This window comes from Schistocerca piceifrons, chromosome 3 (assembly GCF_021461385.2).
Source record: "Schistocerca piceifrons isolate TAMUIC-IGC-003096 chromosome 3, iqSchPice1.1, whole genome shotgun sequence".
NCBI lineage: Eukaryota > Metazoa > Arthropoda > Insecta > Orthoptera > Acrididae > Schistocerca > Schistocerca piceifrons.
This window is the reverse complement of record NC_060140.1, coordinates 427,786,565-427,802,996: the sequence shown is the minus strand read 5'-3', so window position 1 is coordinate 427,802,996 and position 16,432 is coordinate 427,786,565.

Genomic DNA, 16,432 nt, shown 5'->3' with positions numbered 1-16,432 from the left:
GGAGAAAATTTCCTGCCCCGGCCAGGAATCGAACCCGGGCCCCTTGGCGTGGCATTCTGCCGCTCTGACCACTCAGCTAACGGGGCGGACTTGGTCGGCTCGAGCCGATGCGCAACACTTGAAAGGAAAACAGCACATGACGGAGGAAGAAAGAAAGACATACAAAGCGGTCTTCTACAGGAAAAGAGACCGTTACTGACCAAGGGAATTTTGCCAGGCTTAAACTTTCGCCTTAATCTGAGGAAAAAATTTCCTGGATTGTATGTGTGGTGAGCAGTGTTGTATAAAAGTGTATCAGGGACTGTGAGGAAAGTGGAAAAGAAGAAAAGCGAAGTGTTTAAAATGTAGTGCTGTAGAATGATGTCGAAAATTAGGTGGGCTGAAAAGATAAGAAACGAGGAGGTTCTTTGCAGAATCAGTGAAGAAAGGCGCATGTGGATCACACTGAAAAAAGGGAGGGACAGAATGATAAGATATCAGGGAATAACTTCCATAGTACTAGATGGAGCTGTAGGCGGTATAAACAGCCAGGGAAGAAACGGATTTGAAAACAAATAAAAATTAATTGATGTCGTAGGGAGCAAGAGCTACTTTGAGATGAAGAGGTTGGCACAAGAGGGGCCGCATCAGACCAGTCAGGAAACTGATGACTCAACCAAAAGAAAGTGTTTTCTGAGGCGAAAATTGAGGTTTAACCCAGTGTTTTTCTACGCTGGCATATTCAGATTGGCCAGTTTACCAAGCCAACCGTCGTTAATCCAAAATTTCCATCCACGTCTAGCTGGCCAGCGGTCTCGCAAGCTGCGCGTTGCGCATTACGCCTTACGAACAGGTCTGTACCCAGCATGTTTGAAGAAATAAAATTGATCTGGAAACGATTTATGGGTTGTCTGTGTCCTTTACACAACTTTGAGTTCCATCAGACGTCCAATGCGGCTCAAAATAGCAGTGGTTTAGGTTGCTACGGTGCTGTGATAGGTGTCCACAAAGGGACGCCCTCGCCCTGGAATCTGGAATAAAATGTTTTTCAGTGTTTTTACTCATACAACGAGTGGATAACCATCAGTTCTCTGAGATATAATACGTTTCAACGCCATCTATAAAATTTAGTTCTTATTGTATGACATGTCTCGAAACTTATCAACTCATTTCTCATTCATACTAAAAAAAACTGGCAGTCGTAGAGTGTTGCCCCTCCCTCCCCACCCTCTAGAAAAAATTGGATATTGCTCCATGACTATGATGATGATGATGTCCCATACTCCGGTTCAAAATGGTTCAAATGGCTCTGAGCACTATGGGACTCAACTGCTGAGGTCATTAGTCCCCTAGAACTTAGAACTAGTTAAACCTAACTAACCTAAGGACATCACAAACATCCATGCCCGAGGCAGGATTCGAACCTGCGACCGTAGCGGTCTCGCGGTTCCAGACTGCAGCGCCTTTAACTGCACGGCCACTTCGGCCGGCCCCATACTCCGGGGGATGATGCGGGAGACCCACAAGGTCCTAGCGGAGGTGGTTTCCCATTACCTTCCTCCGACCGTAATGGGGATGAATGATGATCATGAAGACGATACAACACCACCCAGTCATCCCTGACCCCGCCGGGAATCGAACCCAGGACCCCGTGCGCGTGAAGCGAGAACGCTACCGCAAGACCACGAACTACGGACTGTACGTAATGAATAATTACTGTGGCTGCCCATATCTCCCACGTGAGACGATTTTCAAGAGGTCTCATATTCACTACAGGCACTGTATTCAAGATTTTGAACTCCTTAATTTTCGCTTTTCTCGTATCTTTCTCAGGAGAGCGTTGTCCCTTATGTTATATGAATGCGTGGTGTATGTTCTTTCTGACATGTCCGAAAGAACAGACACCACGCAGAATCCGCAGCTGTGAAACATTATATGTAAAATGAAGGGGGGTCACTGTTGTCAGTTGCAGTGGTACATAAAGGGGAATCAGCAGCGACGAGCGAAAATATATACCGGAGCGGGATTCGATCCCAGAATTTCCTGCTTACTAGGCAGGTGAGGTACCGCCGGCCGCGGTGGTCTCGCGGTTCTAGGCGCGCAGTCCGGAACCGTGCGACTGCTACGGTCGCAGGTTCGAATCCTGCCTCGGGCATGGATGTGTGTGATGTCCTTAGGTTAGTTAGGTTTAAGTAGTTCTAAGTTCTAGGGGACTGATAACCACAGCAGTTGAGTCCCATAGTGCTCAGAGCCATTTGAACCATTTGAAGGTGAAGTACCCACTGCGCCATCCGGTACCCAACATTAGCGCAAATGCACGGACTATCTCAGCGCGCCTCACAGCCGATCCACATCCGGACATGTCAGAAAGAACAGACACCACGCGTTCATATAACTGATAAACCTAGCTGCGCAGTGGATCCACCTTCTTTAGTGCGGATGCACAAATACGTCCGACCTCCTGTGGGAATCTCAAAGTAGCGAAAGCGAGTATAATGGACAGGGACTGCAGATAGGTGGCGCTCTGTGAGAGTGTGGATCGGCCATGAGGCGTGCCGAGACAGTCCGTGCAGTTGCGATAACGCTGTGTCCCGGATGACACAGTGGGTACCGCACCTGCCTAGTAAGCAGGATATCTCGGGTTCGAATCCCCGTCCACTACACATTGCCGCTCCTCGCCGCTGATTCCGCTCCAATGTCCCGCTGCCGCTGACAGCAGTGATCCCCCTTCAATTTACATGTAGTGTCCCTTATGGAATTAAGAAGAAATTGGTGTAATCAGAAATGAGATACAGGATCAGCTTATTCCATTCGGCCCTGTCTGGTGCTCTGTACTAATTGGTTGTTATTATTTAATCAAGAACATGTCCTTGTAGCTGATGTTTTGTTTCTGTTTCTTACTTTGTTGTTTACGTTCTCATAGTAGCTTAATAATACTAAATCTGTAAACCACTTACGTCCTTTACGCACAGAATAAATTTTCTTTATTAGGAAATCTTCTTGTTCCACATATTATAAGATAAATAAATTTTAAAATTATATTCATCACAGTGCATTAGTAACAACACTTATTTGTGGATCAAGGTTTCGCTTCAGCACCGTAGAAAAGTATTTCAGAAATTGGATATTGCGTATGAGGCACTGGTAAACAAGGGTGAAAAGTAATTAACAAGAAAGCAAAGCAGTAACTTAGTTGTAAACAGGAGAACATTTTGCACACGATGGGAAAACGGAAGAAACTATGGACAGTTATAAAAAATTTGATGTCGATATCATGAATAGTAATTTAAAACAAAACTTAGAAAAGCACGATGTGAGAGGATGTGAAGGATGTAACTCGAAAAACACTAACTGGTGAAAACACGTTACGAAACAGATATTTCGTAGTGCAAAATGTGAAAAAATGGAATATGGAAAAACCCATCTTCCTCACGAGTTTTAATTATAATATGGAGTGACGAAGCAGTTACCTTAAGTAAACACTCATATGCAGTTGACGTCATGAAACTGAAGAGGAGAGACATCAGTCGAAGCAAAGTGAATTCTGCGTCAGCACAGACGTGTTTTTAAAGTCTCACACAAATAACCGAGATTGTTCCAGGTCGTTGTATAATCTTGACAGAACTGACATGATGATGGATTCATTCATCCTTCAACATCGGCAGGTACATTTGGTGACAAACAGGTCCTTATTCTTTCATCTGCCAGAATGTTTCAAATTCTAAAAAACAGCTGTCATCAACGCTCCATTGTTCTTCTACTTTTCAGATGTTTACTGTTTTTCAGACAAACGTTTTCCCCGTTACGCCTCAGAAAAATCTGTATCACGAACTGAAATCACTGATTTCTTTTGATGTAGCTTTCTCATTCAATGTATTAGAAATTAAGTGATTCATCAACTATTAATTATTTTTCTCCACCTTTGGCCAGATGCAACCAAAAGAAGGCGTATTCGAATCCTTACTCATATGTTAATCTAACGGCGATAATACTTTCTTAGATGACTCTACATCAACAAAGCACACAGTTATAGAGATCGAAACAAATAATATCAATACCCTAATACACAACCAGCTTATAGGAGTATTCTTTTTCATTGTGAGTAACCTATTGATTCCTCCTGGTTTCTTCCCTGAAGCATATACCAGATTATCTGACGATTTCAAACATCTTGCAACACTTTTCAGTGTCGAATGCTTTTTCTAGGTCCTAAAACGGTATGAAACTCTCTTGATCATTCTTATGTGTTGGTTCCACTATCAAGAATAGTGTAACAACTGATATTTCCTTTCCTAATACCAAACTATCATCAAACAGATCCTCAACTATTCGGTAATAACCTTGATTGTCTGACTGTCAGGTAGACAAGACTATTTCAGACTATGAAAACAGAACCAGTCAGGAAGATTGTCTACATTGTTTCCTATTCTTTTGCACCCTATTCTGACCACGAACGTGGACACATGAACTGTCAGTTTAATTATGTGATAGTTCTCGTATTTCTCTGTTCTTACTGTCTTTCAGCCTGATTAGTATTCTTGCAACAGTACGGTTGCAAATCTTTCTCCTCATGTAGGTGAATGTCAACAAAATATGTTCGGATTCAGAGAATGCTGGAGGTTGATATTTCGTGTCAATATTTCGTAGCGACGAAAAATCCTTTGTTTTAATGACAAAATTAAAGTAATTTACTTAATTATTTTAAGAATTTTGGTGGAATTCTGCTTATCTCTTCTGCCTTGTTTTATAGCAACTATGTACTCAAATTCTCTGATATTATGGTTCTAATATAAACTCCACATCGACATTCATTTCTTCTTCTGTCATTCAGACGCCATTTACTCTTTGTTGTAGAGGTCCTCAATGTATTCTTTCCATTTATTCCCTCTCTTATCTGCATTTAACAATGGAATTCCGTTTTCACTCCTGATGTTGGCACTTTAGTTTTCAAATTATTCAAATCTATTGCTACTTTACTGAACTGTCATCACAATGACCATTTCTCTTTGGATTTCTTCACACGCTTCAGGTAGGCATTTCGCTTTAACTTCGTTTCATCTACAACAACACCCACATGACTACTTTGCAGTTCACACTTATGTGCCCGGTAGAGGATTCATCGAAACATGTTCACACTTTTTCCACCGTGTGCGGTAGAAACAAACACGTCGATCTTTCGGCGCAAGGTCGGATTTGTCTTTTTTTGTTACGATAATCATTTCTCCCTAGGTTGGTGGGGGTCAACATGGATACAAGCACTGTGATGTTTGGAGTTTATATGACTTTTATTTTACTGACATAAACAGGGGGAAATTTCGCCATCAGCTAAAGAGAACACACAATATATTCGGGTAGTAACCAGTCTCACTTCCCCCTACATTTAAAAACGCAAAATTATAAAGCAGAAAACACAGAAGCGTGCTCCAAATATTTCACAAAATTCTGAAAAGGATCTCTATGAATCCATCAGAAGAAATTGTAATTGACACACACATGGAAAATTAGCTGCAAAGTATTTCAAACGAATAAGCAGACCTAAAACTAAAACACAATATAGAAAATTTTATTCACCTTCAAAACTCTAAACCATATAGAATCAAAACCGCAAGATTACACACGTAACGACTATAGACCATAACCTGCACATTGTCCATGATAAATACAAATAAATGTAAACGTACACAGCATCTTTGAAGTACGTCAAATTGCTGTCAAATTACAAATCAGCTGTCAAAATTTCGTTAAATAAATAACGTTTCACAAGATATAAAGAGAGAAAACAACAACCACACGAAGATCGAATACGAACGTACGTCAAGAAAACCTAGACGCAAGTAAGGCTGTCAAACATCTTCTGTTGAAACTGCTACCAAGTAGACGATATATGTACGGTTCGTCCTAATTATATATAACAGCCACAACCATACCCTCTTCACCTCCAGTAACGCCAAACAAAGAACACATTAAACATGTCCATTCGCTACTGACTGGAACAGACTTGGTTTAGTTCTGGCTGTCAGAGGTGGATGTCGCTGCTTGCAAAATCTCTGTCTCTAGTAAGCTTTCTTACACGAATAATATTATTTAGTTCGCGAACTAAATGTGTAAGATCATAGAACCTTCATTTCTTATTTTAAGTGACATTCAGGTTTTGCAAATATTGGCACTGGGCTGGGATTCGAGCTCCAATTTCAATTTGTCTCTGGATTTGAACTCTTGAAGATGATACTGTCCTATCTTTTCGTTGTTTTCTCACGTCGCCTAACTCCTCCAGGGCTCGACAAAAAGCGCGATCCTAACTACTCGTGAAATACAATTTGATAGTTGACGATATGAGGACATGTACACATCTCGCTACTACTGAAGGAACGAAAAATATTTCGTACCTTTCTGTAGCTATACGACAATAGCGAATGCTGCTACGTTTGAATCCTTGCCAGGAAAACCCCCCATTTGTATCGTCGTCTCAGGTTCCAGTATCACACTATTGGTGAAACATTTAATATCTGACATCTGGTTGTGCTTAATTAACATTTCATATAGGTATTGGACTCTACTTCTCATCCATCACCACACCTTTACTTCATGGCGTTTCACACTTGTGCTTTGCACTTTATTACGTACCATTTGTGGTTACTTCTCAAGGGCAATATAAGCTTAATGGTGTTCCCGTTTATTTCCAGGTTCGAACATTCGGCCTTGTGAACTGATACAGGTGAACACTTGGATATTTTACACCTCTTTATGCCTAGTCGAGACTCGATCGGACACATAAGCTTCGGTTGGTTAACAGTGGGTTGAAATTCGGATCTAAAAGGAACAACTGGTTATGTCATTTTATGAATGAGTGTCACTTATTTTAATGAAGTTTAATTTACAAGTGTTAGGGGCTGATTCATCTCTAAAAAGGTGTTCTCTGATACTTGTGTTGGTTTACATCTGGACAGAGTACCATAATGAGCAATGTTCTCTTGTGTTACTAATTGTGAACAGTCAAACAACTGCACCCCACTGGGTTTCGGCTTTTATAGAACCTGTGACGTAGCTACATTATGTTGGTTGCATTCAGCAGTGGCCCACTATTTTTGCTGTCAAGCGTACATTTTTAACGTGCTCAACAAAGGTGCATATGTGGCACCGAAGCTGTTGCCGAAGGGGGGGGGAGGGGTTCTTAGAGGATCCTTTCCGTTTTATTCACGAACGTGTCAGTGTTACACTCCTCAGTCATTACGCCACAGGAGTACACGAAACAGAAGACATTTTGTTGCTTCGGATCAAGTTCAAATTTCGTGGCATGGTTCTGAACGCTTCCTAGTGGTCCCACCCTGTATACCAGAGCAAAAATAGCGCTCGCAATGCACTCCAATGGAGTCAGGTCACATGCAGTGAGGCTGCAACCCCACCATGTCTTTAGAGGAGGGTTGAAACGTCCGGGGGAGGGGGGAAGGGACGTCAGCAGTATAGAACGTTTTGAAGAACTTAGTCCTGTTGCTCATAGCATTGTTAACTGTCGCTTTTGACCGCGAAATGTGCGGGTAGCAACTCCCCAAGGGAAAGAGTGGTTTAACTGACGACCTTTATTACATCTCCTGAGGCCTTTCCTGTCCATTCTGAACGATGGTGTGTCTGAAATGTTTTCCTTGGACACCCACAACAAAACAGCATTATTTCAACGCTGAGTGTCGCGGTTGAGACCTCCATCTGAAGTGTGTAAAAAGAAAGGGAGAAATGGGGGTAAGAGGGGGTATGACGACATTTCCATTGTGTGACACGTGCACGATGGCCTTGGTAGAACTGTGGCGAAATCTGGTGCCAATGTGTCATTATTCACCCGCTTTACACCTAACACGAACTTCCAAGCTGTGGCCTGTTTCTCGCATATGTCGATATATTGCTATTTGAAGCGTCGCCGAGCCGAGGGTGACTTCGTTAGTTGCCACGGCTTTGCACCTTTACAGAGAAATACTGTAGGCGTCTTTCACCCAGATTTCAAACTTGTTCTTTGCATTTTGAGAGTTACGGAGTTTCGATAAAGTGGTACTTTTTTGCGCAGTGAAGAAGTAATCCGCTGAATGATAGGCTTACATCACTGATATCAATTTGCAGTAGGATTTTGGAACATTATGAAATATCCCAGAGAAAAAGGTTGATACACAGTCACCACGGATTCAGAAAACGTCGTTCTTGTGAAAGACGACTTGATCTTTACTTACACAAAACAATGAGTTCTGTCGACAAGGGATCTCAAATTGTTTCCTTATTTCTGTATTTCCAGAATGCTTTGCACACCGTTCCTCAGTTTCTAACCGGACTTCAAACATATGGAATGTCGTTGGAGTTGTGCGAGTGGATTCGTGATTTCCTGTCAGAAAGATCACAGCTGACGGTAGTTGACGGAATGTCGTCGAGTGAAGCGGAAGTGATATCTGGCGTTCATCAAGGAAGTTTTGTATACCTCTGCTATTCCTAATGTATACAAACGATTTAGGGGACAATATGAGCTGCCAGCTTAGATTGTTTACAGACGATGCAGTCGTTTTCTGTGTTGTAGTGATCAATGATTTAAGCAATGGCTGTTTCATATCGATAAAACTTGACCACCTCTATGGATGTTTATTTATTTACTATTTATTTAGCCTGAGCAGGTTAGCGTTTTAAGGCCCCTCTTTTACATCTGACCAGGAACAAAACACGCCAAGATATTACATAACATTCCCAATAATAATAACAACAATAATGATAATATCGTTAATAGTAACAATAGTAATAACTTCTGGAGGCACTGTATGCATCTGAAACAACTCAAATAGGTGGGCAAACTAAAATCAAAGAAATAGAGAAACAAGAAAGGAAAATTCTCAGGAAAATTATTGGCCCGATACAAGAGCAAGGAATCTGGAAGAAGAGACCAACATCAGAATTATGTAAATACACAGACAAGATTACGGATGCATTAAGGAAAAGAAGAATGCAGTTCTACGGACATATCCAGAGGATGAATGAAAACAGAATTTCAAAGCGAATTCTTAAAGTGACCAACTCAGTCAGGGGAAAAACAAAATGGATAAAAGAAGTTGAAGAGGGCCTCAAACAAGCACACATAACAGTAAACGATGCAGAAAATAGAACTGAATTCAGGAACATCATCAGAAAACACAAATTTGACACCACAACACCGAAGAGACCAGGATGCAAATGGACAGTGGAGCGAAAGAAACAACACAGTGAACAAATGAAGAAAATTTGGGCTAAGAAAAAACATTAACAATCATCAAGTCCAAACGCTCTCTTTAAATGGGAATAATCGAAAATAATAATAATAATAACTTACACTAATAACAATAGTAATACCTAAACCAGGATGGTTGGTCGCGGGTTTGAACAGTCGTCCTTCCAAACGCGAGTCCAGTGTGGTAACTACTGCGCTACCTCGGTCGGTAACATGTTCTGGGAGGGATGGCTTTTGCGATAGAAGGTGGACCATTGCTGTCTTTTGAAGTTTGGAAGAAATTTAATTTCTCCCATCTTTTGAGAGAGGTTGTTCAAGAGTCAGGTTTCTGATACAGAAAATGAGTTAGAGAACAAGGCAGAGTTACGTGGAGGTACAGAGAGAATTTTACTTTGTTGAGAAGTAGTTTTCTGCTGTGCTATTCAGATAGTAGTGTAAGAGTTGAAGACAGATAGGAGGAAGTACAGATTAAACATAGAATTGATAGCCTCTGTCCTTATCGACACGAAGCCTTGATAATTATTCGCAGGCTGGCTGTTCGAAAAGGCGTACGTCACAGAAATATCGGCACAAGCAGTCGTCGCCAGTTCCAGCCTGCATGAGCTTTCGTACGAAAATCCTTGGAAAATGACATCACCACAGTCAAGTATGGGGATCATTAGTGTCTCTCTAAGAGCTTCTTTTAAATCTCGAAAGGGAATAACTCACTTATATTTCTACAGCGACTGAACTGACGCTGACACCTTACAGACTGCAGTTGTGTGTTCAGTCGAGTATAATTGATGGTCCAGGTTTTCTGCAGAAGAAGAAAAGATTACTTCTGTGCCCTTCAGGATTAATGGTGGAAGGGATTTTCTGAATTTGTGAACGACAGACTGCTTACGTTTTAGATGGTACAAGTTTCAAACCTATGTTCTGCCCCGACTCTAATAGTGCAAGTAACTCGGCATTTACGTTCTGGCTGGCTGTGCACGTGTCTAATGGACTTGCACTTCGATATGACTGAATGTCGTCGGCGTATGGGTGATTATCTGCAGTTGGAGAGAATAGTTGTCACATCATTAAATATAATGAGAAGATCATTAGGACATGGTGCAGTACAGATGTGAAGATGGTCATTACTGACTGAAACCGATCATCGCCGAAGGACTTTATATTGTGATCAAAGACTGGAATAAAAAACATTTGAGAAGAGCAATAGACCCTATACTGATCTTTATAGGACCCCTGATGCTACATCCCTCCACTGTAACCTTTTTGTTCATATCATTACACACTTTTGTTGAGATATAAAATATGAGTGGAATGACTGAACAGCACTTGAAGAAAAATTTTGTCTTGTGAATTTAGCAAGTAGTATGTCAAAGTTGACAGTGTTGAAAGCTGTGCTAAAATCCAAAACGTACGTAATAGTCGCCTGGTGTTTGTCCACAGTTTGTTTCAATTCGTCAGCTACTTATTATAAGTCAGTCGTCAGGCTGCGATTTTGCCGCAAACAGGACTGGTATCATCTAAAAGGTAATTTGATGTTTAATAATTTGTAAGCTGTTCGTGAACTATGTATTCTAAAACCTTGGATAACGGTAGTAGAACACAAAAAAGAAACAGATGTGTCTGTAGTCGGAAGGATGTTTGCCAGATTCCTTCCGGGGATAATGGTTTTGTGAGTCCCTGCTTACAGGCTGTTGGGAGGCTGCTGGAGGTCAGAGAATAGTCAAAAATTGTCCATTATTTTGGGCAGTAGAAGATGAAATTTTCCGTTTGTACCAGTCAATGATACTTTAAGGAAATCGATGGCGTGCACCGTTGTACATTGATCAAGTGAAGATATCGGCGTGACGAAATAATCATTTAGATGCTCAATAGGCTGTAGGGGGTCATCTGCAGATTTAGGCCTGCCTATTCCTTGACCTCATAGATTTTTCCACAGGACGGCAGGTCTTCGAAAGTCCTCAGTTAGCAAGTGGGCCGTCTGAGCTTCCCATTCCCCATAGATCGACTGACTCGGCTACGTAGTTGCTCATATGCGGGACGATTCTCAGAGGGCGGGTGCCGTTTTCCTGTGTGCTGTGTGTGTGACACTCGTAAGGTGTTCGAGATGGTTTTTAAGTCGTGGTGCAGGTTTCCTCCCTACTCTTACTGCTTTCAGAGGAGCTAGTATAAATTATTGACTCTCTTAGTGAAGTTAAATACTTCATTATTTATATCGAATTTATTTCAGGGCGTTTCTGCCAAAAATATAGGCGTCAGCTGTAATCTCAGACATATTCACGCACTTAAAATATCTAAAAGAAGTCGCCGCTTGCGGCTTGTTCTTTGAGCGTTGCAACGAGTAACTCTTGAATATCACATCAGAAGCAGACAAGCCAAGTGCAGAAAATGATCAGTGTGAACTTGGAGATTTGATTTCAAATATATTGATAAATGTGTTAATGTCTACTGTATGGTCAGTAGGCCAAAGTGGAATCGGTGTAAGATTCGAACAGAACAGTATGGGCGTGGATTTTGATTAAGAAGGACTGCTATTAAGAAAATCAATGTTGATATCTCCAGTTATAATTAAGTGTTGCAAAAAGATTCAATAATTGAAAGTGCGGATTGTTACCTAGAAAGCTGTCCGCCTTTAGTGGATTGTTATTACACTGACGAGACACTTTCTTGTGAATAGTTTAAGCTCAGTGAACACCTATTCGGGCTGTTTGTCTTTATAGATGCGCGCACGGCCTTGGGGAACACATTTGCACGTACGTAAGCTGCCACACGGCCCCTCATCTCTTACACGTGTCATGGCCCAGAAAAATATAACCACCAAGGCTTAGAGAACTGGAAGGGATACTCGACTTCAGCCATGTCTCCGACAGGAGTATGACATGAAAGCCGAGGTACTGAAATATGCATTGGAACTCAGGCAGATGGGCTGGTAAGGACTACAGATTTGTGTCAGCGGGTTATAGAACCATCTCGTGTCGTTTCCACCATTAGACGGCAGGTAAGAGGAAAAGCTCTCCCGCGTTTAGGCATAGCCCAGTGCCTTACGTTGTGGGGTTGTTTTGGGGAAGGAGACCAGACAGCGAGGTCATCGGTCTCATCAGATTAGGGAAGAACGGGGAAGGAAGTCGGCCGTGCCCTTTGAAAGGAACCATCCCAGCATTTGCCTGGAGCGATTTAGGGGAATTTAGGAAAACCTAAATCAGGATGGCCGGACGCGGGATTGAACCGTCGTCCTCCCGAATGCGAGTCCAGTGTGTAACCACTGCGCTACCTCTCTCGGTCAGTGCCTTACGAAACGTGGTGGGCTGGGAAGGATTGGGCCGCACGGAACTGTAAAAGGCAGGTACTGCAATGTATCCTATGTAATAAATAAAAGGGAAAAAGGGAGTTGACCTGAAATGCTAATGCATTAAATGTATTCCCAGTTGCGAAGACAGACAACCTTCAACTGTAGAATGTAATGACGACAGTCAAAATTTGTGGCGGAGCGAAACTTGAACGCGGATTAAATCCCACTTACCGTGAGCGGGCATCTTACCATTTGGCTATTTGGGCACGACTCTCCCCCAGACCTTAACTTCTATATGTCGTCAATCATCCGTCTACAACTTGTGCTCGTACATCTATTATGTATAATCCCGTACAGACGATACATTCCATGCTTACAATGATGAATGTCCGAAGGAACTTTGTATCGTAATTTAGAATAACACGGGCACTGCAATGTCGTATGAAATGCTAACATTACATTCTTCCGAAAGTTATTTGTTCGGAAGTGGGATACATCACACTGACCACAGCACGAGCAGAAAAAGGAGTGATATCGTATAATATATTCAGTTTTCAAAAAATTTTCTACTGCTGGCCAAGTTAATTTCTTCCATTACCTGATTTCGTAGATGTCAGGTTCAGAGTGGTTGTTTGGGAGGAGATAATTTTTGTGATGGTGGACCATGATAATACGAAGTTTAAGGCGACAAATTGATTTGCATTATACTAAAAACATTGACTGGGCTTTGTAACAGGAAATTTAGAATGCAAGATTCGATTGTTTATAGAGTGCAAGTCTGCACAATGGTGCACGATGGCTGTTTATTTATTTTCCCATTTGTAATAAGGCTTCGTCTTCAAGCACGTTGTCTTGGTAATGGATGTTTATCACTACTCCCAGTAGATCCAATTACTATAAGTTCGCTGGCTTTTACGTTCTCAAATTGCAGCGTGGCAAACCGTCGTCTTTGTAAACATTGCTAAAAACCTAAAAAGGTTTAAAAATAGACATTCCACTCGAGAGTTGGGATGCTGCCTTCGCCGGCAGCCCGATAGGAATGAGGAGATTTTTCCAAAATCTGAGATAGTGTGGCGTTCGCAAAATCTTTTGCCTTACGGAGTACTCAGACCACTTTTCGGGAGCAAGTGGGAAATTTTGCGGTCACTGGCTTGCCAGATTGAGTCTTGAGTGTGGTGCTTGCCTATAGAAAGGGTGAACCAAAGGGAATATCCGTGAAGGAGAAACAGTTCAGTTCTTCTGTTGACTGGATATGATGCCTAAGTGTATAACAAATTTCGAGAGTTTGTCGGAAGGTTCGAAGTTGGGGTTTTGCTGACGGACACGAGTGATGGGAACAAGGCAGGTCTCATGGAACTTGGATGTACTAGGTTACTGGCAGTTCGAATTTACATGCAAGATTTAGTGTATGCGAGTGAGATTTTGCAACAATGACTTTACTATAATAATAGTGTATCTGTTATTGTGATTTTTAAAACAGGGACATGACGATTTAGCCAAAGCTTATGTTATTTTACGATGTCGTTTCTTGTTAGAAATAATATCTGAAAGAAGCACTGGTCGAAAAAGGTACTTGACGATTTTTATCAGTGAGAAGAAAACTGGTTTCTTTTTCATAAAATCGCGATTCTTACGTTCCCATGTGGCTTTTCATTGATCTTCTGAGAACTTTTTTTCTTTGCAGAGGAGAAGGTGAAGAAGTGCTATGTGTAAATGGAATATTGGTTTTATTGTGTTATATGTCCCTAGTTCCGTGATCGTGTCGGGGAATTTACCTGTTTGTTATCGCATTCTAAGGCGTCAGTGACCTTTTGTACATCCGTTACTAATACTGTTATTATTACTATTACCCCTACCCAGCTTCGCATAGGTAGCACTGAGTATTCTATAGCTGCATGACTTATCTGAAGAAGGGGTAATTTCCATTAGAGGGTCACTGAGTAGAGTATGTTTAAAATTCTGGGAATAAACTTTACGAAACTGAATATCATCACTTTCATATGACTCAAATGGTTTAAGCAGTGCACACCAAGAAAGTTCTCAGAAGATACAAACGTTATCTCTTTCAAATTTATTTAGTATCTGGAATGACATCTCATGGCAACTATAGGAGCAGCAAACCACAGCGCCACCTTCTCCATCCAATTGAAGCCACTGCGGCACAGTCTGTCTGCCTGCCTGCAATGACAATACGCCATGAGCAGTTTTTTCTGTGTGACCATTTCCTGTATTTCCCATCACGGATAATAAACATTCACTCTGTACCAAAAACCTGTTCTTATCAGCTTAACACCTGATACATTCTGAATGGCAAGTCGTTTAGAAGGCGGCAGTATCTGCCATTGGCCTCTACATATAAGTAGCTTATACAACGGCGTGGCGATGCAGTCGAGTGGCCTTACGCAAATGTGGATGATTCCAAGGAATTCTAAGATTCACTCGTAGACGGCAACAGTATCGCTTTCGTCATAGTCCAGACAATTTGTAAAAAATATTTATAAGATACATACACGAACCTTGCCCATTAATTTCTCTATCTATTAGTGGAAGATCCAGAGATTATCACAAATATACAGACAGAAACCACGGTGGGGGCTTCAATTTCCATGTATATAGATGTATTGAAGTTCGTTATTATTATTATTATTATTATTATTATTACGCTAAAGAGCCAAAAAAACCTAGTAAACCTGCCTTTTGGCGCAACACGACGTGGTATGGATTCAACTAATGTCTGAAGTAGTGCTGGAGAGCCGGCCGGAGTGGCCGAGCGGTTCTCGGCGCTACAGTCTGGAACCGCGAGACCGCTACTGTCGCAGGTTCGAATCATGCCTCGGGCAGGATGTGTGAGATGTCCTTAGGTTAGTTAGGTTTAAGTAGTTCTAGGGGACTGATGACCTGAGATGTTAAGTCCCATAGTGCTCAGATCCATTTGAACCATTTTAGTGCTGGAGGGAACTGACACCATGAATCCAGCAGGGCTGTCCATAAATCCGTAAGAGTACGATGGGGTCTCTTCTGAACAGCACATTGCAAGGCATCCCTGATATGCTCAATAATGTTCATATCTGGGGAGTTTAGTGGCCAGCGGAAGTGTTTAAAACTCAGAAGAGTGTTCCTGGAGCCACTCGGTAGCAATTCTGGACGTGTGATTTGTCGCATTGTCCTGCAGGAATTTCCCAAGTCCGTCGGAACGCACAATGGACATGAATGGGTGCAGGTGATCAGACCGGATGCTTATGTAGGTGTCACCCTGTCAGAGTTGTATCTAGACGTATCAGGGATCCAATATCACTCCAACTGCACACGCCCCACAGCATTTCAGAACCTCCACCAGCTTGAACAGTCCCCTGCTGAGATGCAGGGTCCATGGGCTCATGAGGTTTTTTCCCACACCCGTACATGTTCATCCGCTTGATACAATTTGAAATGTCCGCATCTCGTGGTCTACTGGCTAGCGTTGCTGCCTCTGGATCACTGGGTCCCGTGTTCGATTCCCGGCTGGGTTGGGGATTTTCTCTGCCAAGGGACTGGGTGTTTGTGTCTCATCATTTAATCATCGTCACGATCATTCGTGACAGTGGCTAGATTGGACTGTGCAAAAATTGGAGTGTGTCAAAATTGGGATTTGTATGGGCGCTGATGACCGCGCAGTTGAGCGCCCCACAAACCAACATCATCATCATCATCGATACAATTTGAAACGAGACTCGTCTGCCCAGGCAACATTTTTTCAGTCTCAACAATCCAATGTCGGTGTTGACGGGCCCAGGCGAGGCGTAAAGCTTCGTGTCCTGCAGTCATCAAAGGTACACAAGTGGGCCTTCGGCTGAAAGCCAATATGGATGACACTTGTTGATGGCCCAGCGTTGAAATCTGCAGCAATTTGCTCAAGAGTTGCATCTGTCACGTTGGACGATTCTCTACAGTCGTCGTTGGTCCCG